We start from the raw sequence: 22,923 nt of genomic DNA, 5'->3' as shown, positions 1-22,923 counted from the left end.
CAGTCCCTTATAAAATTAACGGGCCCTGTCATTGGAGGATGGAAACAAAAGGGTTTGTGCGACCCTGAAATGAATTAAAATCCACAGGTGGGTAGAGAAAAATCTATTGGGAAAATGGACACTGCACAAAGCTGCATCTTCACTGTCTGTGCAGCAAGGCATGGCAGCTTCCATCTATGTTTCCTTATGGGGAAATAACCCACTGAAGGGACAGTGCTGAGCTGAAGGCAAACTGGATCTTGACACACACCCTTTTAAGGATCCCAGGGTCTATCTCAAAAGAGGTTTGGAGTGAAAATAGATTTTAGCATATGGTACTTAATCTAACACCTGTCCTGAAGCCATCCTCCTAATTACAGGAAACTCAGAATCCTCATGCCAAAATCATGGTGCTCATTTCCGTCCTGCAGACAAGCAGTTATATTCTAAAAGATGCTTTCTGCTATTCAAAGCCTCTCAACATTGGGCTATGATGCAAAAAAAACCAAAAAAAACCCAACATTGTTTCTTTTTAGCCGTTTGTACCAATGACAATGGGAGATCAGATAGTCAGATACTGTAGCGGCATTTTTTAAAAGAAAGGGCTGGATAATTTTATAGCCATATCATATGTAGCAATCCATGTGACCAATAATTAACTCTCATGCTTCAATGCATAATGTTAACACACTGCAGAGGTCAGGAAGGAATCCCCCTCCTAGCCTTGTGCATCGTATTGGCCAATTGAAAGCAGCCTCCTTATAGGGAGGTTTTGCCTGTTTCCTAAGCATCGAAAGTTGGTCACAGCTGGAGGCAGGGTACCCAAAATGGTGGACCAGGAATATATCTATACCATTAGTGGATGTAAGTGGCTCAGAGGCGACAATGGTAGGTACTCACTCAGGGCCCAATCCATGTCTCAATGAAGTCAAGTGAAAGATTCAGACAACAGGCGTTGTGTCAGGACCAGACTACATACCATTGTAACCTTTGAGCCCATCACATCCACTAATGGATTTATTCTGCCAACATCCCTATAAGGCAGAGAAGGATTATTATCTCCTGGTTAAAAGATAGGGATCTGAGGCACAAAACAGAAGAAGTGACTTGCCCAAGGTCGCACAGGGAATCGGTTGCACAGCCAGGACTTGCACCCAAACCTCCTGAATCTCAGCCCAGCTTTCCTCTCTAGCACCGGTCTGATCGGCACGGCAATACCTTTGTCCCTAACTAAAAATTAATTGTAGTTATTGAAAAACTAACTAATGTTATTCATGTGCTCCAACTGCAACTCCCTCTTCATTTTGGGGCATAGCTTGGTTTGCAGCCAGAAGCATTTGTAGAGAGTCTCTTCAATTTGGCTGAGAGCCAAAGGATAAAGTCTCCTTTAAAGAACAGTGACTCTAGAGTCCAGAGTCCCTGTGTACTATAAACAAATTCATGTGTGTCTTGGAATAGTCTCAGCGAGTGGCATTTCACACTACAGTGCACTGCTGCCTTTGTCATAAAACACCACCTTCCCCAGAAGCAGGGCCATAAATACATTTCAGATAGATGCTGCCTGAGATCACTAGCAGGACTCCCATTTTTTATGTTGACTGACTAAAGTTAATGCTTAAAGCTCTCAGTTAAAACTAAGGGATATACAAATCAAGGCTGGTAGGCCTAAAATGAGACCTGTAGCCTCCACATAAAAGCTCTGTGGGATAAACTGGGTTTCTTTGCGTATGGTTACGTTCACTGGGCATTACAGAGCAGGCCAGAATAATGCCATTTCAGCTCACTGCTCCTTTGAACTGCCCTAAGACTCCTGGGTGTAAGCCCTTCAACACCTCACCCTACCTGTGGGACAATTCCCAAATGAAGAGGGAGAGCTGAAATCCACTCGTACTAATTAGATTAATTAGAACCGAATGGTAAAGCACAGTCCTGGAGCTTTAAGACGCCACCTGCCCTACAGAAAGAACATTTTTCTGCGCAGGAATTCAGGGACTTTCAAAAGTATCCCTCCTGCAGCGTGTCAAAAGGGGTTATAAATGCCAAGTCAGGATAACCAGCAGATTCTGGAACGTGTGCGTGCACATCACTCCTTGTTCTGACAGCTGTGCATGGCTGCATGACCTTCTCACGCAGAATGGGAACAGGACATGAAGGAAGTTTAGGCTTGCATTTGAATGGCTGCGGCTGCATGGTTTGGGTTACTCTCAGAGTAGCACCATCCCTCCCACCAGTCTCCACGTACATTAACCCATGTGGTACTGAGGGTAACCAGTAGGGGGCACTCTCAGTGCCCCGCCTTTCTCCTAGTGTAGATGCAGCTATCCTGGCCTAAACAAAATCTCAACACATTCAGGCAATCCTCCATGTTGCCTAGGAAGGAACGATTTTCATATACCCAGACCACTGGATGGAAAAGCTTGGGCTATTATGGCGAACGTACGTGCTGCATTTCCCCCAATCTCCTTTTATGCTGTGTAAGCATGAACTTAAAATCAAACACAACGTAGCCCACAAATAATGCAGCCCCCATGTTCCTGCCACTCCACAAAAGCAACAAAACCAGCAAATTGCAAGATGAAAGCTCTGTCGTCAAGGCAGTGACCTGTTATTAAAAGATCACTCCAGTCCTGGAACATGAGACACAGGATCAGCAAGCTGTGTATAATATATCATTAGCCAGGAGCGATATTGTTTCTTTAAAAAAGAGCAGAGAATCAGCGTAAGGATCTTAGTTACATTCTTGAGACACCAGGTCAACACAATTCCCACATAGGATGACGACGATCCCTGGGCCGGTTTTATCCGTAAGGTTTCCAAATAAAATTCCCCAAACCTTACTGGTGAATGGTGGAGAGGTCAGGTAAGGACCAAAACACTTCCAATGAGCCCCTCAGATCAATGAATGCCCCATTCAACAAGAATCCCACGTAATAACCTGATGGGAGAAGTCTGTACAGTTAACCTGCCTGACAGCCTACTTACCCTTCTGCTTTCTGTTCCTTTCTCTTGGGTTCATGTTGTATCCATGTATCACAAGGATGAACATTTACCACAACAAACCTATTTAAGGTCACAAGTCAGCAAATGACTTAAGCACGTGCTTAACTTTATGTGCCTCCTTAAGTCCCATTAAGCCCATGTGCTTTGCTGAATCAGGGCCCTTAGGCAGACACGTTAAGGACTGAGATTTTCAAAGCAGTCATGGGGATTTAGACATAGCTTCAATTAAAATTAATAGAAATTGTGTGCCTAAATCCCCATGACTGTTTGAAAATCTTAACCAATATATTTAACAGCAATACTGATAGAGTTCTGCACTAGGTGACTTATTTCTTTTTCCACCCATGGTTTCCCAAATTCTATTAACTCCCTCCTGGTGAATTTTGTGCTAGTGGAAGATTCAGCCTATTCAGCCATCAGTTGGAGTTTTTACTGAGAACCCTGAAGAGTGAAGTCTTCTGTATTCTGGGGATACCACCAATCATTAACTCTATTATTCAGTCCTGGTCTCGCTCAGACTGCTAACCCATGACTTGCCCATTATCACATGGCAAGTTGGTCTCTGAGCCAGGACTCTCTGGCCACGTCTAGACTAGAATTTAAAGGTCTGATATTAGATTGAGTAACTCAGGTCAATCTAATTAACTCCCTATAAAAGTCTAATCAAGATAAAGCAATTGTATTTTTTTTTTTGCTGAACTGACTGAAGTCATGTCTACATGGGAAAGTTTTAACAGTTATACTGGTATAACACACCATGTAGACACATTTTATTCTGCTGTAAGAGTGTCCACACAGGAGGCTACACTGGAATAACTATTTTGGTTTAATTTCACACCTTAGGTTATCCAAAAAGCCCCATGCATAGATGCAAACATACAAAAACCCTCCCATGTAGACAAGGCCTAAGTCCCTTCCATCAGCTACTAGATCACACATTATTCCAGGCAGATATGGGCATAAGCCAACAGACAGATTGGCTACATCAGTCTCTTGATCTTTGTAATTTGCCTCTTCCTGTTAAGGCAGGTCACTCCTTTGTTGTGAAGTTCTCAAATGAGAAAATTACACATGCCGGCAGTTAAGAGCCCCTTGAATAAGTCTGTGATAATGATGCCATTTGGTTTCCATGGAGGAAGCATAGAGTCTCCAGTAATGTGGCGAGCACCAAGGAGACAGCTGTCACCAGTGTATCAGCAGGCTCAAGGCAGGCATTAATTATGGAGCATACTGGAGCTGACACGGGAATACTGCAATTGGACCCCAAGTGAGAAAGACTGGCAACTTGTTCATTAACATCAGCCAAATCATATCCCTTGGAACATTTTAGCAGAAGGTGGCTAATTGCATGCCCAAATCCTTGTATTTCCTCCATTGCATTCTTTTCATTTGTGAACGGTTTCCTCCAATTTATTTTAAACGATTTAAATTAGTTTCTGATAATCCTGAAAGCAAGCAGCTGATGACATTGGTTCTAGATCGCCAAGAGCTGCCAATGCACCTCTATCCTCACCTGCAGAACCTCTGCTATTCCATCCCTGAATCCCCATGCAGCTCTGCCAACACAGTGCCATCCTATCCTGCAGAACACCTTCCAACTCCACTTCTGTTCCCGCCCCCCACAACTCTCCCCATGCAGCTCAATCCAGATCTGCTTTTCCAGTTCCCCTCGCTCCCAAAGCTCTACCTCCTGCTATTCCAGCCTGGGATAGCCGCACACACCAATCCTGTTGGTCCAGTCCCCTCTCCCAGCTCAGTCTGAGGCATCTTAATTGTGATCTGCACGAAGACTCTCTTGAATCATTTGCTTCAGTATCTACGCTATTCATTTATTAACTGGCTCCTGTTCTCTACCAAGGATTACAAAGATGATTGAACTAGAGTCTGTTAATGGAAAATGGGTCCTAATTCAGTCCCCTCCCTCCAAATCTACCTAAACTTTACAAGTTTGCCGTTTACCACTTCCTCCCTGATTTGTCTCTACATCCTCTTTAAGCAAAGGGAAAGGACAGAAGACACGGGTGTCACTGTGGATAACTGACCACCAGCAATGACACATCTTTAAGTGACAGATCTCTTATTAAATGACTCAAAAGAAGTCCAATTGCCTGGCCTTAAGACCAAGCATATGACAACCCCAAAGTGCATCATGAAGGAGCCTTCTGCTCATTTCTAGATTTACATTTTTAAATGGATGTAACATGCCACCCATCTGCCTCAAGAGGTGGGAGAACTTGATGGGGCCAGCGGTCAAAGGGGACAGCCCCAGCAGCGAGGGAAGGAGACACTCACTGAGGGACATCATACAGCTCCCCCCACCCTCAACTCCCCGTTGGAATCTCCAGCCAGTTGAGGGGGGTGGGAGAGGTGCAGCCTGGCTAGCATTCCTTAACTTCCAGGACTTACTCTGGAGCAGGGGCCATTTGGAGCCTATTTTGGCCCCGTTCCAGCCGCCCCACCTACCCACCCTGAACTAGTAAGGGGAACCTGGCCTGACAGTTGCTGCAGGTCTAGCCAATCGTGCATGTGCGTGAGAGAGAGAAGAAGGAACTTTTTCTCCTATGGGCCAATTGGCAGAGGATTGGGGAGTTTTTCCACCTTCCTTGCAGCACCGTCAAGCCACAGCTGGTTAGCCAGGAATGCATTTAGTATCTTGGTTGACTTGTTCATTCCTCGCAACTTACAGCCGGTTTCCAATGTGGTTAAAAGGATTAAATGAATGGTTCCCGGAGGTAAAAAACCTGGGATTCATGAGATGGGGTGAGGCCTTGTGGCCCTCATGGGATGAGGTCACTGCCCCTCTGCACTCTCTGTCCTCCTGGGGTGGAGGGTGGGTAGTCAAGTCCAGGGTGGGAGTGGGGGAGTAGGCTGATGAGAGCATACTCCAAGGTATGGGTTTTACAGTAGGAGCCCTGTTACTCCTGCACTGGAACCAATTAAATGCCTGGGATAAGGGAGTATGGGTGACGGGCAGGTATTGCTCCCCCCCTTTATTTAAATTTAGTAAAAGTTGTGGCCTGCAGCTTAACATCCATCCATGCATCTGTCCTCATTTCGCTGCTGTGTCCACATCAAAATACCCATGCAGTGGTTTGCCTTGCATAAGGAAAAACTAACTCTCTCTCTCAATGATGGATTTCAACAGTTGGCTGCTGCATGGACATCAGCACCGTTTTTTAATTAATTTTCTTGAACTCTCTCCATTCTTGGTGCAGCAAATCACACATGGCTTCAAACTCCTTCCTGTCATAATTTTAACCATTTAAGAAAGACACAGGAAGTGGCCAAATCATAGTTTGCTTCTTCCCTCTTACATGTACGACTTTAATTAAAAAAGAACCCTTGCATGACGACTTAACCAATATGGGTTTTAACAGCCTTGCTGCTCTCTCAGGAGGTTATTTTACAAATCATTTTGCATCTGGTATGGAATTAATTTGCTCTTATGAAGCCCCCAATGTTTAGGGACAGATGGTTAAACTGCTTCCATCGCTAACAAGCAATTTAAGGTGCCTGGAAAGTAACGAAGTTGTTTCGGAAACAGAACTGTCAGCCAACACAAGTCACTTGCCATAACCCTGAATGTAGTTAAGAGCTGACCATGTGCTTAAAACACTTCTCAGACAGCAGCACATTTTGTGCTGTGCTTTAAAAGAAACTGACACAATTTTCAGTTACCAGACCTTAAACTAAACTGGCATCCTGCTGTTCAAAAACTACACAAGGCAAACTCAATATAGGCTCCAGAGACTATCAAGATATTGTTCCCCTCCAAGTTAGACATCAGATGTGCTGCAAGTCACAGAAGTTGCTGTTTCCATGATACCAGCATTTAAGTGGGCTTGAAATGTAAGAACCATTCTAATTACTGCAGCTCAGATTTCAAAGGGACACTGCATTGCAATATTAAAGATGGGAGCTGGGCAAATACTCCAACAATAAATCAATGGATATTCATTTGAATTTTTAAATCCAGTCTCTTTGGCACTGTTCAGCTCCCTTTGCTAATCTGGGAACATTTATGCTATTGAATTCTACGGGCACCAGTGCTCTGAGAATGTCAATTTTCAGTTCACATGCTCAAATATTCACGGAAAGGATGTTTCAAAGTTCTCTTTCCAGGGAGCATTCACACCAGGAAACTGATTTTAAAAAGCAATGCACACCTAATCTAGAAAAAGAAACAAACCACTCGACATATGACCAATATAGACTAAGCAATAGAGTAGCAAGCCACGAGATGTGCACAAGAAAACAATTTATTATTTCTAATAAAGAGGATGTGGGAGAAAACGGATCCGTTTGGGGACATTTCCCTAAGAGCAAAAGAAGAAAAATTCAACAGATTAAGATGATATAATCGTTGTCCCTAATCGCAAAGGAGAGTAAGCTGTTAAAATAATTCCAAACAGATCCTAAGTACAATAAAGAATAATTAACAATCAGAAACCCCTCATCTTGATGGTGCCACTATAAGACATAGGGCTGGTAGGATAGAGGAAATGGAGTTCCCCACTGGTATAATCAGATTTCCCAAATTGGCTTAAATTACTTTTTGCAGCCATGAGCATCTGATTTCCCATTGCCCCAAGATATGCTTCATGGAGGACTCTCCAACAATCCGTGGCGAGAGCCACAGCTTAGTCAGAGGGGCAATATTCCCAGCTGCATTCCATTCCTGGCTCTACCCCTGGCCTGCTGGGTACCCGGGCACGTCACTTCCACTCCCTCAGCTTCCCCCTCTGCAAAACGGGGATCACAACACCCACTCATCTTTGTAAAGCACATGGATCTCTGGATGGAGAGGCCAGTTGTTATTAAGGAACAAGAATCTGCATAACCAGCAACTAGTCCATCAATCAGGTTATCCTCCAGAGCCGAGATGATCACCACTGAGTCACGGAGTCAGCCCCAGGGGACTCGAGCTGCAACCCATGGAGTTGGATCTTAAGCATTCCTGCAGTCTGGGTGTGTCTGGGGCCCGTTTTTGGTTTCAGGTCCATCTCTAGCACAAGGCTGCCCTGTCAAGGGATTTCCCTGCATGCCAAAGAGCGGTCAGACACCTGTGGCAGCCCTTCTGGACGCGACATCCCCCAAAGCAAGTGCCCCATCCCATTTTATTTACACAGCTATTAATAGCCAAGATACAAGGGGAGAGGACCCAGGGTGATATATAAAGAACTGGGAAGTTCAAAGGCTTCTTCCCTTAACCTCTCAGAGACAGGTGCTGGGCACTGTGAACCAAAATCTATCCCTGGTGTAAATCTACCAGCATCAGTGGAGTTGCATCAAGGACTACTTTGGCCCAGTGTCAGTTCTGGATAACAATCAACGTGTCATGGTGTTTGAAGGATGCATTACAGAGACAGACGTATCCCTTCCTCTGCATTCCACATAGTGCTGCGAGATGGTCTCCGTCTCCATCCAAGTGCCCCAAAGCATCCAATGGGCCTCTCCCCAGGAGAGAAAAGGAGTTAGAATGCTACATTTTGCACCTCTACATCACCTGTCATCCAAGAATCTCAAAACACCAGAGCTTAAACCCCCCAGCATCCCAGGGAAAAGGGAGGGAAGTAGTATACCTGTTTTACAGATAGGAAAATGGAGTCAGAGAAATGCAATGACTTGCTCAAGATCATACAGCAATTTAGGGATGGATCCGCAAAGAGAATCACTAAACCAATGCTACAGGACTTAATTCATTCTTTCCATCTGAACGCCGAAGCCCAGGGAGATTCACTGCTCACCAAGCAGAGGTAAGCATGTCATGGGATCCCACACAGGATCTAGCGAAAGCCTCCTTATTATCTTGAGCAATTGTTTTTGTTTCCAGGAAGGGAGATGGCCGAAGCAGATGCAGCTTCTCTACAAGGAGAGGTTTCCCTAGGGGATAAGAGGGCATCAACAGCTCTCAGGCCATATTTCGCTCTAAGTTAAACCTGAGTGAAGGCTGCTAACAAATCTTTGCACGAGTGTGTGGCAGGTGCCGCACAGAATGGAGCTGGGTGCCCCACAAGTGACAGCTGTCAGTGAAGGATGGAGACAAACTGGACCTGCAGCCCACTAGCCAAGTCAGATCAGGATTGCCAGTTAGGAAATGCGACAATTTTTACAGTAAAAAAGACAAACACTGCAGGTGGGTGGGAGCAAGGACTGAAATGCAACTAGGCAAAGACCCATTGTCCGGATGGAGAAACAGTGGCAGTAAAATAACTATCATAACAGAGTCATTTGTTAAGAGTCCTATGAAGTCTAGCCCTGGGTCTGCAAACCTTTTACCACTCTTCATGAATCTGCCCTGAGCTCCTATTTTGCAAAGCTCCTGCAATTCTGGTTGAAGAAAAAAACAGAAGCGATTAACCATAAGCGGTTGCCACATTTCCTGTTTCACAGAAACAGGATGAAATAAACTGTTAGCAAAACTTCTCAGTAATTCTCTGGCTGTGCATGCATGGAGGAGGACACTGCTAGGATCCACTTGACGATGCTGACAAGAGAGGGATTAACTCCAGAGTTGGATTTGGTACTCTCAAGGGAACAAGGGTTTGCTAAAAAGAGCCCTGATGAGACAGAGGTTGAAGGCTCTGTGGGTTTGTTTACCCCTTCATCCAGTGTCAGTAGATCATGGCCGCTGCTTAGTAAAGATTCAGTAGAGCATGCAAATCAGTGACCACACCAGGATTTAAAGGGCACACCCAGCTACACTGGCCCCAGTAACACACAGCTAATCCTTTTATGTGCATGCAGTCTGCACTTCCACCACACCTTTCATCCTAGGATCTCCAAGTGCTTTACAATCAATCAAAAGTCACAAGCGCCCCCTTACCGGTTTGGGGGGGGGGGGAGGAGTTGAAACCCACATGGGTTAAAGTGACTAGCTAGTGGTCACCCAGTGATCCAAGTGGCAGAGCCTAGGGTACGACCCAGAAGTCCCAACTCCTAAACCCCAGCTCTAACCACTAGACAATACTCCTTCACTGACATGATGTTCTTGTGTTTCTTTGATGTGCACAGATGTCCTGCTAAATTTGCCTGTGACGCAGCATAACTGAGAAGCCATGGCAAGATTCAACACTGGCTAACAATGCCGAATTCAGGACAGTCGCAGGTCAGTCGCAGAATAAGAAGGCCTGAAATGACACCCAAGATCAGGCTCTGTCCTATGCCCCAACACCACATGCCATTCTGAAAGAACCACACAATGACATTCATGCCACCAGCCTATTACACTGATGGGGAAAGGAAGAGGAGATAAAAATAAGAAAACCCTCTCACTAAATAAAGGCTAGAGATGCTAGCAGAGAGATCAGTGATGCTGGTATCTGCGCAGTAACATCATAGAAGTGACATGATAATGCTACACTCCTATCTCCTGTGAACTCTAACTTGCACCATTATTGTACACATCCTTGACACAATTTCCTGTGCATCACAGATTGTTGTAATCTGGTGGTCAAAGCAGAGGACTCTCGTGACTCAGCTTCTACTCCCAACTTCGCCACTGACTTGCCCTGTGACTTTGTCCTAAGGCCGTGTCTACATAGACACGTTGCACTACTTTAACTAGAAAACTGGTGCAGACACTCTTAATTCAGTTTAACCCTGGCTTATATCTGTTTCTCTTTACTGTTTAAATTCACAGACACAAGCTAAGCTGATATAAATTAGGTTTTAAATCAAATTAAGAGGACCCACACATGGTTTTGCACTGGTTTAACTAATTCAGTTGGGGAAAACACAGTGCTAATAACGGTGCGTGTATAAATCAGGTCTACGTTCATCCACCTTCAAAGTGGGGATATTAACACATACCCCACCTGGCAAAGGTGTCAGGAGATTAAATTAGTGCTCTTAGAGTGCATCTTCACACCAAGGAGCTACAGGTGCAGTTGACGTGACAACTGTCATGCCATGGCTACAGCATTTGAAGAAAATCATTTGAGAGACAGGGTTTTCACAAGAGGTCAGCTCCATATAGTCACCTAAGGAAAGCAGCCAGATTTTCAAAAGGGCTCAACACTCAGCAGTCTCCATTAAGAACAATGGCAAACCCTCCCTACCACCACTGAGAACAATGAGTGGGAGGTGCTGGGTGCTACACGCTTATGAAATTCTGGTCCCTTGTTTAGGTACCTAACTGGGAGCTGCTGGGTGCAGAGCTCTTTTGGAATACCTGGACCTCAAGTTTTAGCTCCACCTTCCTCCTTTTATAGCATAAAAATTAAAAAGTGGACACTTAAAACAAGGAACCCAAATTGCCACGGCCTATTCAGTCATCTCTCTTAGGATCTACATCTCTACAGCACCCATCACTGTAGTATATGAGTATCTCACAACACACCTGACCGGTAGGGCAATGCTGTTATCCCCATTTTACAGATGGGGGAATTAAGGTGAATTAAGCGAATTCAAAGTGAATTACACTAAACCGAATTAAGGCCTCTTAAATTCTGAATGAGAATGTCCACAAAGGAGTTTAATGCAGTTTAACTAACCCATATTAATTTTGCACCTTTAGTTAATGTTGGTTAACTTTCCTGAGTATCCCCTGTGTAGGCAAACCCTAAGTAACTTGATCAACGTCACCCAAGAAGCCTGTGACAGAGCCCGGTCTCCCAACCTTAGCCATCCTTCCTACTCAGCCATCACAGCCCACTCAAAATGTGTTTTTCTTTCTAGACTGCCAAGTCAGAACCATCTCCTGTACCCACACCGTATCTGGCACTGGGATTAATGCTCACCGAAATACAACCTGCCCAGAACAAATACGTGGCATGATAAGAGACAAGCCGCACAACCACACAAAGTGTGTCACTGTAGACTGCTCATGTTTTTGACATATGTAGTTCAAGAGCTAGTTAGCCACACTCGCCTTTTCTTTGCAACAGCGCACTTATCTAATGAGCCATAAGTTCATGATCCAGGCTATTAATAGGAGAGAGGGGAAAATATGGACTATAGGGATTACTGGGCCTTGCTAGTGAAAGAGCCGTTGTAATCCAGGAAACGCATCTCTAACATTGACATGGTGGGGTTCTGTATTTATCACCTTTCAATGATTCCAGGGAAAATATGCTCCATTTCCAAGTCAAGACATGTTTTTTCCCTCACTGTTGGCCTTACAAAATCAGCCTGGGATCTTTAAAAAAAAAAAAAAAGGCCCAGCGCTGGTTCTTTTATCCAGTCTTATATCCACAGCTTGCTGACAATTACACCAAATTGTGCACAAGGCAGAATAAAACGTAGATTACTCTTCCGTAGCTTTATTGAGCCCGGCAGGGCTAACAGGAATAAAATGATGTGGCTACGACTCAAAGGCACACAAGAGGAGATAAGCAGAGCAAGGAGGAGCCAATCTTAGAGTCACTTTTCTGACTAAGATGAGGAGAGCTCAAAAGCATACATTTTGCAGGTACAATACATTGCATTATTTACCATTAGGGAAACTGGGTGTGATGAAAGAAACATAGGTGGAAATGAGCAATACGCAATTCCCCTGGGATGTGACCCCTACGAAAACAACTAGTAAAATTTGGATTTATCACCTCCCTCCCCAAATCCAATCACACTGAATGTTCCACCCTTTCCTGCCCTCCTTCATCTGCATTTGTTTATTTGGTCATATGCTCTCTGGGGCAGGGATTGTTCCTCTGTGTGGGGAAAACATCAAGCACTGCCACCAATTCTATGCCATGTGCTGGTTAACCAGTCGTAAAACAGCTGAATTGCAGGGAAGGATTTGGCCCCAGCACTGCATCATTCTAACCAGAAAGAGAGACACACACAGACCAGGCTAAATCCTCTGCTATTATAATCTGGCACAGCTCCATTTAAATCAATGGATTTAAATCAATTTAAAAATCAATATTTTCATTTGGCTCAAGTGTTTATATAATGAAAATAGATTTAAAGATCCCTTTTGGGAAGGGATGCTAGTTTACTACTCAGCTCATCGGCCCCTCAGTCTTCACATTGGTTATCAGACAAAGGTTTGTTTTAAATTACAAATGAGAAAAGTATGAAGTTTGTCTGAGTTTCCTATGTCCTGTCACTCTAAACCCGTTAGACGTATTTGAAATTAAATGGCACGTCAATTTCTAATGCCCTGTGCCCAGGATCATGCGGTGATGAATGAGATCTGAGTAAATTATGAAGACCTCTCAAATTATAAGATACAACAAAAACAAGCCAGCAATTCCAAAACCTACATTGTGTTGCATTTGAAACTGATTATGCTCCTTTTTATGCACTTCTGGCAGATCTAAAGGGAAAAAGAAAACCAAACAAACCTAACAACAAATGATTCCCCAAGTCATAAAAGATTCAGTAAAAGGCTGGGTACCTTTTGTTCTCCCACAATAGCTGTGCAATTATAAAACGTCCACCACTCACCCTCCCCACACTCCTTGCAATTTACAACAGCGGGGAAAGGATCAAACGATAGAGGGGTTTGACGCACAGAAATAGAGATGTTTTAGTCATTTCAAATCATTTCAGTAGAAGGCTGGACCGTACTTGCGCTTGTTGGGTCTGCACAAAAGCTGAAAGGAAACTATCCAACTAGAGAGAAGAGGAAAATGATTATTCCATTCCAAAAGAGGTTAAGGGAAACTGAAGTAGTCTTTCAATTACCACGTAGATTTAACTTAAACAGCTTTTGCTATCTGTTTCTTTGTTCACAGGCAAAATGTTTAAAATTAGATTGGACAAAACACTAAGTTGTTTGCGGCATTGTAGCAGTGTTGGTCCCAGGATAGGAGACACACAAGGTGGTTATTTGCTGGTGAAAGAGAGAAGCTTTCGAGTTCCACAGAGCTGCAGAAGAGCTCTGTGGAGTGACTGCTTGTTTCTTTCACCAGCAGAAGTTGATCCAATAACATACTACTTCACCTACCTTGTCTCGTGTATAATAAGCACAGTTGCATTTTAACTGGGACGTGGGAAAGACGGGACCCACATGTCTCTTCTGGAGCACTTGATAGTCACAGTACCCAGGCATGAGATCTAGTCCTAAAGTATATGATTCAACAGAAGCGCATTTGAAACCAAATGACAAAATTTGGCATGCCTTTCTAAAAGCGATGCTCTCAACCACAAGCTACTGTCCTAGAAGTATGCCCAGTGGTCTGTGATGGGATGTTAGATGGGTTGGGATCTGAGTTACTACAGAGAATTCTTTCCTGGGTGCTGGCTGGTGAGTCTTGCCCACATGCTCAGGGTTTAGCTGATCGCCATATTTGGGGTCGGGAAGGAATTTTCCTCCAGGGCAGATTGGCAGAGGCCCTGGAGGTTTTTTGCCTTCCTCTGCAGCATGGGGCACGGGTCACTTTCTGGAGGATTCTCTGCAGCTTGAGGTCTTCAAACCGCAATTTGGGGACTTTGATAACTCAGACATAGGCTAGGGGTTTGTTATAGAAGTGGATGGGTGGGATTCTGTGGCCTGCATTGTGCAGGAGGTCAGACTAGATGATCATAATGGTCCCTTCTGACCTTAAATTCTATGAGTCTATGAGAAGCAAGAATCACTAGGCTAAGTTCTCTGGTCTGTGTTACACAGGAGGTCAGGCTAGATGATCAAAACGGTCCCTTCTGACCTTAAGATCTATGAAAAGCCAAAGACTGAATGAAGGTCGATATTTTAATCCTTAGCTAGTTCTTTTGGTTTAAAAAAAAAAAGTTCTCTTGAGATGAGTTAAAGATGGAGAGAGCCGCTGATGAAACCATCCTAACTCAGCTCACTTCTGGGTTCCCACTCGGGGAAGCCAACAGAACCTGGCATGTGGTGGAAAGTCAAGGCAGGGCAAAATGCCTATGACCTTTGCTCTAGCAGCGAATGGAGCAGATCAGTGCCATCAAATGTGGAGTATTAGCCAGGGAAAGGACAAGGACTGGTACTGGGAGAAATACGTTGATTTGACACCTCTAGGGAGTTCCCTATGGAGGAGCCCTGATTGTATTTTAAAACCTTCTGGTGGCAGCACCCATGGGGGGAGGGGGAGAAGCGACAGTACAATTAAGCCCATTGTCTTTTGCCAGAGCTGAGTCCCTCTCTGCCTATCTTAAGGACTTCGAGGGCCCCATCACTGTGATATCTGAGCACTTCACAATCTTTACTGTATTTATCCTCACAACACCCCTGTGAGGGAGGGCAGTGCAATAAACAACGGGGAACTGGAGCCCGGAGAGACTCAGTCACTTGCCCAGCATCTTCTTTTGACCCTCTGACCGCACTCTTGTCCCTGTTCTTTTATTAGTTATCCCCCGAACTCAGTTGGGTTTTGAGGTCCTGTAGATCCTCCCCTTAGGCTGGGGGCGGGATTCTTTAAGCCCGCCCACTTCCCGGAACCCAATAGGTAGAGAGCAGCTGGCTTAGGAAAAGCCCAGCTTATCAATGGGATAATCAACTATGTCCTGGGTGTGCAATGGGATGACAACTTCCCATTCAAACTATTCCACAAAACTGCAAAGAGACCAAACCAGAGAGAGAGAGACACTCACTTCTGATGACTCTGAAGTCAATTTCAATCACACAGGAAACACTAACCACTGGACCAGCCTTCCCCTCTGAGGAAGGCTCCTTGGCAGGACGCTATGAATTATGGAGAAGAATCAAGGCCATGATCTTTAAACACAGGGTTCTCTCTTTCCCCCTCCCTAGATCTATGTATCCTCACCTATAAATCTCCTGTCTCGTCTGGCGTGCACCATACCACATGCAACTTGCACTCCCCACTCTCTTGCCTCACATAATGAGCTGTCAGGGCAGAGAGCCCATGTCCTTTTCAACACAAATGGATAATACTTCACATGAGAAACAAAGTCCAGCACAAAAAAGCTTCCAGGAGGAAAACAAGGAAACCTCAGGTAATTCAGTTATTTTTTTGTCAATTGTTAAGGGCGCCCCATGGCTTTTCTGCTGCTCTGGCAAAACAGAAGGCAAATATAGCCGTCACTCTTGCTCCTTAGTGCATGTCACAACTCGGGCACTATTCCTGTGAGGCAGATGCTGGTGCATTCTCCCCATTTTACAGATGGGGAAACTAAGGAAGAGGACGAGGGCTTGGTTTTCAGAGGTCACGAGAACCAGGAACTCAAAGTGCAGCTGCGCATGTTCAGCACTTCCAGAAAAATCAGACCCTTGGAGCCTGATCCTAACCCTGTGAAATCAGAGGAGTCTCTCTGTTGCTTCAGTGGGCTTTGGATCAGTCTCTATAGGATTCCAATGAGTCCACAAAAGGAGAGACAGAAATATCATTAAAGCTAAGGAGTTCCTGGCTCTCCCAGCTTAGTGTCTGACACTAGGACACAGCTCCTTGAAGAGCTCTGAGCTAGTGTTTGATCAGACCTCTAGAAAGGCTGGGATACAGTACAGCCCCACATTCAGTGCTTTCTAATGGTGAAACAAGGAAACTCTGTTCCCAGTGCATTAGATGCCACCGAGCAGTCACCGTCTTTGCAACATATTGCGCCTCATTCCCCTGTAACTAGATACCACCCTCCTCGAGAGGGGTCTGAGCCTATGTGACCCATGTGACACATGAGTAGTAAGTCCAGAGACTACAATGGGAAAACTTATGAGAGTAATGATTACAGAACCAGGCCCTAAAAGCACTGCCACCCAAACAGGATCTCAGATACCTAACGCTGTAGCCAACACTGTTCAGCTCAGGCCATTACTGCCTGGCACAGTTGAGGTTCTAGTCTGAGACTGGTAAAAAGGTGCCTGAGAAAAGTGTGTGGGGGGGGAGGGGAAGAGTAGTAAATTTTTCAAAAGCACCTGTGAGATTTAGGAGCCTACATCTCATTTTCAGAAATGACTTGCGCACTCAGCAGCCCAAATCCCATTAGTGTCACTGAGACATCCTAACTCATTTCTGAAAATGGGACTTAAGTGCCTTTGAAAATTTTACTGATGGACAAAAAAGTGGAACAAAAAAAATTTGGTGGTACTTTTTAAAATAAAATGTTTTCATTCCAGAGGCTTCCAAATTGACCCGTTTGTCATCTCAATGTCATTTTCTTGAAAATTTTCATTTACCAAAAGCCCAGTTTTCGATAAACAAGAAATTCCTAACCCAATTGTGTTGATGGTTTTGGTCAAACTTTGTAATTAAAGTGTCACACAACTTTTAACAACCATCCCTCCCTCTGAAAATTTGAAAGAGTTGACAATTTGACAAAATTCTTTTAGAAAAACAAACTTTTTTTTTGTTTAAAATTTGTTTGATTTGCTCTAGTGAAAAGGCTGGGAGCAATCAACATAAAGCGACACTATCATTCTCAGAACAGGATTCTCTCTCTCTCTCTCTCACACACACACACACACACGTCCATTTCACAACAAACAGTTGTAATTTGTGCCACTATATTAAAAAACGGTGAGCATTTTTGATGAGCAGCTCCTACCAACAGCTCCACCAGAAAAAAAAAATCCATCTGGATGAAAACCTGCCATATCGAGAGTTTTCTGGCTTTTGTTGAACTTTTTTGGGGTGTCTGTACATGGCGAGTGAGTAGGGGTAAAGTATTGTCTGATGAATTTGTAGGTGGGAAAATCTGAATTTCACCAGGCGTATAATGAAAGAAAAAGAGTTGACTTTAAAGCCGCCGTATCAGAATATCTAATATCGTTATCCCTTTTCTGCTGAAAATAATGACAAATATTAATGAGTACTTGGTATCAGATAAGGATTTCCTTTTGAGTACATTCATCTAAAGATTAACAGCAGCCATGCTAAAAATTGCACTGCTGATTATCTCCCTTCCTCCCTACAAATTATCAGAGCGTTCAGATCTCCAACCTAACATTTTTTGGTTTCCAAATGAGGCTGGAGACTGACTGGAGTAGAACATCTATCCTGGTCATGGTGAATGACAGTAGCCAGCTTTGACAAGGGCACCAGCTGCTAGGAACACAGAGATTACCTTTTGCCAAAAGATAAACTTGAGAGGCTCAGTGCCTATGAATTATTAGTAGATGTCACCCACCCTGGTACAGGAGCCAGCTTTGCAGAAATAAATGACTGAACATCATGCAGTGAAGAGCTCTACCTCATCTTTCAGGTTCCCCGCTCCTCTCAATCGGATGATTATGGACATTAGGACCTTGGTATTGGAATCTGTACGAGGTGTTTTGAAATCCATGCTTGGCAGGGCCTCTGGCATTGTTTGCTTAGAGGGTACATGGGAGGAAATGTTGTTTGGAGCAAAGGAACAGCAATCAGAACTTGTGGGTTTTATTCCCAACTCTGCCACTGATTTGTTGTGTCACCTTGGGACAGTTAATTAACCTCTGTACCTAAGTTTCCAATAATAAAATGGGGATACTTCCTTATCTCCCGGGGTGTTATTAGGCTTAATTTATTTCCAAGGTGTTCTGAGCTCCTCTACATAAAATGGAATCTTATAAATACACACATACACAAAGTATATTTAAACAATTACTATGAGGCCTGATACTGCCATCCTGGCTTGCATTCAGTAGCATCTTACCACGTGAGTATTCCCATAGAAATGAAGCTGATCATTTAGGAGCTGATCCAAAGATCACTGAAGTCACTGGGAGTCTTTCCACTGACTTCAATGAAGTTTAGATCAGGCCCTTGGTAATGTACAAGGTGAAATTAGTAACAGGAGCAGAATTAGTCCCTAAAATAGGACTGGATTATTTATAACTGAGTAATGATTACAAGGAAGCTTTAAACGAAAGCATTTTCCAACTCTATAAGGCTGTTAAGATTTGTCTAGAATGAGAAACAATCTTCACATTCACATGTCTGGAGCTTTGTTTTGCTTGCAAACAGGGTACATTCAGCAATCCATATTCATCTGATAAATTCAATCCTTTCTTAGGAAAAGTAAAAAAGATAAACAGTCTACAGAGAAACCCAGGGGGGAGTGTGGGTGGGAGTTAACGCTAATAAATTTGTTCATCCTCTGACAAAGGTTGTGGATTCAGCAATGCAGTGGAAATCTGTTGTCAAGGCTGCATCTATTGTTCATCTGGTCCTTGGGCTTTATATTCTTTGAGGCACCAATAGCACGCAAGCCTGTATAACATACAAAGCTAATTCACTCAGGTGGCCAGGAAAAGCTGAGGACCAACGCTCTGTGCTCTGTACGTTATACAAGATACTACAATCCCTTTTTTTTTTTTTTTGGTGGGTGGGGAGGGGAGGGGACAGTTTCTCCTCTTTCACGTTGCTGCCCCTGCCAGCCAGCTTTTTAACTATTCCATTAGTAGCTGCATTTTTCTTAGGGGGCTTTACCGCTAAAATTTCCTTAGCACTCGATCTCACGAGTTGCTAAGCATCTCCCAAGATCAGGCCCTTAGTGAAAAATAAGTCAGAAGAGTTTAGTATGTAGAAGCAGAGTTGAGGGCAAGTTTTCCTCGCTCTACGATCAAATACCACCTAAGCCTCTAAATAAAGACGTCAGCTAATTGACTGCTGTTCACATGGCCTGGTGGTTCATGAACACCAGGAACACTTATCTGTTTGCTCTGCTTCCATCTGCTACAATAGGTTCCACCAGATACTGTCTGTTCTAACAAAAGAGAAACAGAAGGGGAGTCTGGCAAAACATCCAGTGTGCAAACAAGGCTCTTTTTGACCAACTGGAAATAGGTTGTCTCAGCCCCAATGCCACTATTAGCCTGTGGTTTTATCCTTCAATCCGAATCCTCGGCCATTTCGGGGTTTAGAGGCACAGCCCTAGTGTCACCTGAAAGTCAATGATCTACTGAAATCAGTAAGTGCTTTGAGATCGCTTCATGGAAAATGTGGTTTAAGTGAAAGGCAGTGTGAGCTGGAGGAACGAGCCAAGCATTGGAAGTCCAGAGCTGTATTCCGAGGCCCAGACACGGACTCACTGCATGGCCTTGAACAAGTCACTTCCTTCTCTGTAAAACGGGGATACTGATGCTTACCCTACCTTACAAAGGTGCTCTGAGAATCAATCAATGTCGGCCTATTGCTGCCAACATACCAAGTGGCAGTAAACTAAACATGCTACTAGAACTACTTCCAAAGTATTTTAGCAACAATTTTTGTTAGAATAATAAATAAAACAAACAAAAACAATCTAGGAAATATTCCAGACATCAAAGGATCATAGAGCCTATTTGGTAGCATGTCTTCCACACAGCAGGGATAACTGGACAGGATGCTTGGGCCCAGAATAAAAAGGAGAAACACAAAGGAGCAGAGCACGTGATTCAGTCTAGTGACTGAGGTCACAGTTTCCTTGCATGACAAGAGCTGGAAAGAAAAATGGACAGGTTGGTCCCTTTTAATCCACAGCATTAACAAAGGCAACTGCATCCCAGAAGGGTTTCCGGGTGCTCTAAGAATCAATGCCGGGACACAAGAGACTAATGGCTGTTGGATAATTTCAGCACAGGTAACAGGCCAACAACGCCTCAGCAGCTGACTGGAATCCTAGTCCTTTATTTGTCCATGGGACAGGTACAACACGGGCAATAGCAGTACAAGTGTCCTTCACAGGCCCTCTGCCAGTGTACCGCCACCTCTTATAAGGGCAGGAGTAACCTGGCCTCTCAAGGTCTTGTTCTTCTACTCATCACCATAGTATCGGCGACCTCTTTACCGAGACTGCCAATGAGGCTAGCAATTGGAGTTGGTGATTTCCAAGAAGTGGACAACTTTCCACTGGAAGTGGCACAAGACCCACCAAACTCATTTCACATAGATCTAACACCTGTTCGTGGCCTCTCTTAGGTAAGTATATGGCCCTGCTGATTACCGCAATATCTGAGCACCTTACAGTCTTTTTGATATTTTTATCCTCAACACCTGTGTAAGGTACTAGCCTCCCCATTTGACAAAGAGGGAAATGAGCCATGGAGAGGCTAAGTAATTCACCCAAGATCATGCAGGAAGTCTTTGGTAGGGCAGGGAATTAAACCCAGGTCCTAGGCTAGGGCCCTAATCACTGGACCCTCCCTGTCCAGTGAGTTAATCAGTTTTGATGTGGGTTGGCTTCAAACTATTGACCTAAGAGGTGAAAGGTTCTACATCCCATTTCCAATAACCAGAACCCCACACCAACAAATAAATATATTGTCTTTTACCAGTTTCAAAACAATTTAGGGACCCAGCTAGAAACCTCATAAAAATGGGACTAACGGTAATACTGAGACCTCATCAAGACTCTCTACGCTATAATTAACGAGTCTTCCAGGCAGCACAAAATGTTACGTTGTTATTTTCAAGTATTCAAATGGAAATAAAAAAAACTTGCTGTGACTGACAGCCCAGAACTCAGCTCCAGGCCAGGAACTTCTCTGTACAGCATCATAAATAACTTAAATAGTTCAGCTGTGTCTCTGGTAGGAACATATAATCAGCAAAGAAAGAAAAAGAAAACCCTCAGTTAATGGAAATTAAAGTGAACACTCTGAGGCCTAATGTTTTATTTATTTATTTCTCTTTACTGCTCTTGGAATTTTACAGATTGCCTATTAGAACCGCAGCCAACAAGCCTTTCTGACATGGCAACAGTTTCCCAAAAGGACAGTGGCAGAAACCCCAGTGCCTGGACAATTAAAACCAGACTAGACAAAGCACTAGCAAGTAAACTGGACAGTGATGTGGTTAAAATCACTGGACAGGGATTCGGGAGATTCAGGCTTAATTCCTGGCTCTGCCACAAACACCTTGCGCAAGTCATTTGGATCTCTCTCTACTTCAGTGGCCATCTGTGAAATGGGTATAATCTGTCCCTTCTCCCACCCTTTGTCTGCCCTTGCCCATTTTGGCTGTAAACTCTAAAAAGCAAGGACTGTCTCTTACTACTGTGAGCGTACAGTGCTTAGCATAATGGGGTCCTGATCAGGTGCTGCTGCAACTAAAATAGTGAAATAATTACAAAAGGAACAATCCTGCACAGGCCACGGAAGACCATCTCAGTACGGATTTTCAGTCTCTGAGGTCCATCCCACTGTGATTTTATAACTAGTTAGGGACACAGTCAGTCGGCAAGTCACAAGGCCCACACAGCAGCTTCTCTGCCATCACAAGTGTCCACACAGCCACTCACAATGTTTATACCGGGGAATTCTGGGGAAAGATGGGCAACTATCCCACAAGGCTTCAGCAGAAAGTAGAGCGCACAGAGGATGTGCGCCAAGGGCAGCAGGAGTGGGTCTGGGGCAATGCGCTTGTGAGTGTCCTAGCGCACACAGTTGGAAGGAGAGACTAGTGAAACTGGATACATGAGCAGTGGGTCTGTCAACTCTGCAAAAAACCGCAGTGCACCCATTTCCCTGAACATCTGTAGACTTGAAAATGAAGTTAGTAACTATGGCAGCCATCATTGTTTTGCCCCTGCCTGAGGTATAAAATGGCACATGGGTGCCTTTCTGACCTAGTTTCCATTGAAGATGCAAGGTGCTGGGCATTTACACCAATGCCAGGGGATCGCAAGGTGGGTGCAACACACACCAGTAGTTACCGATGATACGGTGGGTATTAATGATATCTGTGATGGTCTCAGCCTTGATACTAGCAGCTCCACACCACAAAACTGCCCCCACAAGTGACAGTCCTGGCAGTCTTGGCAAAGAAGCCAAAGAACTGAATGAACACAGACAGCAAATCCCCTCTTCTCGTTATTTGCACCAGGGGCGGCTCTACCTTTTTGGCCGCCCCAAGCAGTCATGCGCGGGAGGCGCCCCGGAGCCGCGGACCTCCCGCGGGCATGACTGCAGAGGGTCCGCTGGTCGCTCGGCTGGACCTCCCGCGGCTGCGGACGGTTCGCAGGTCCGGCGGCTCTGCTTGAGCTGCCGCAGGCACGCCTGCGGGAGGTCCAGCCAAGCCGCGGGACGAGCGCCCCCTCCGCAGTCATGCCTGCGGCAGGTCCGGTCATGCCGGGGCTCCAGTGGACCTCCCGCAGGCCCAGCCTGCCGCCCCACGCGCGTGCTTG

At 44.6% G+C, this 22,923-nt stretch overlaps 1 protein-coding gene across 6 annotated transcripts in view; it reads right to left on the bottom strand.

Moving 5' to 3' along the window:
* Nucleotides 1–22,923, bottom strand: part of RASSF5 (Ras association domain family member 5) — a 122,721-nt gene that overhangs the window by 16,334 nt on the left and 83,464 nt on the right. The gene's annotated exons all lie outside the window — the stretch shown is intronic.

Source organism: Mauremys reevesii, linkage group 4, assembly GCF_016161935.1.
Source record: "Mauremys reevesii isolate NIE-2019 linkage group 4, ASM1616193v1, whole genome shotgun sequence".
NCBI classification, from domain to species: Eukaryota; Metazoa; Chordata; order Testudines; family Geoemydidae; genus Mauremys; species Mauremys reevesii.
Note: the sequence above shows the minus strand (reverse complement) of the source record. Positions and strands in the feature narration are given on the sequence as shown.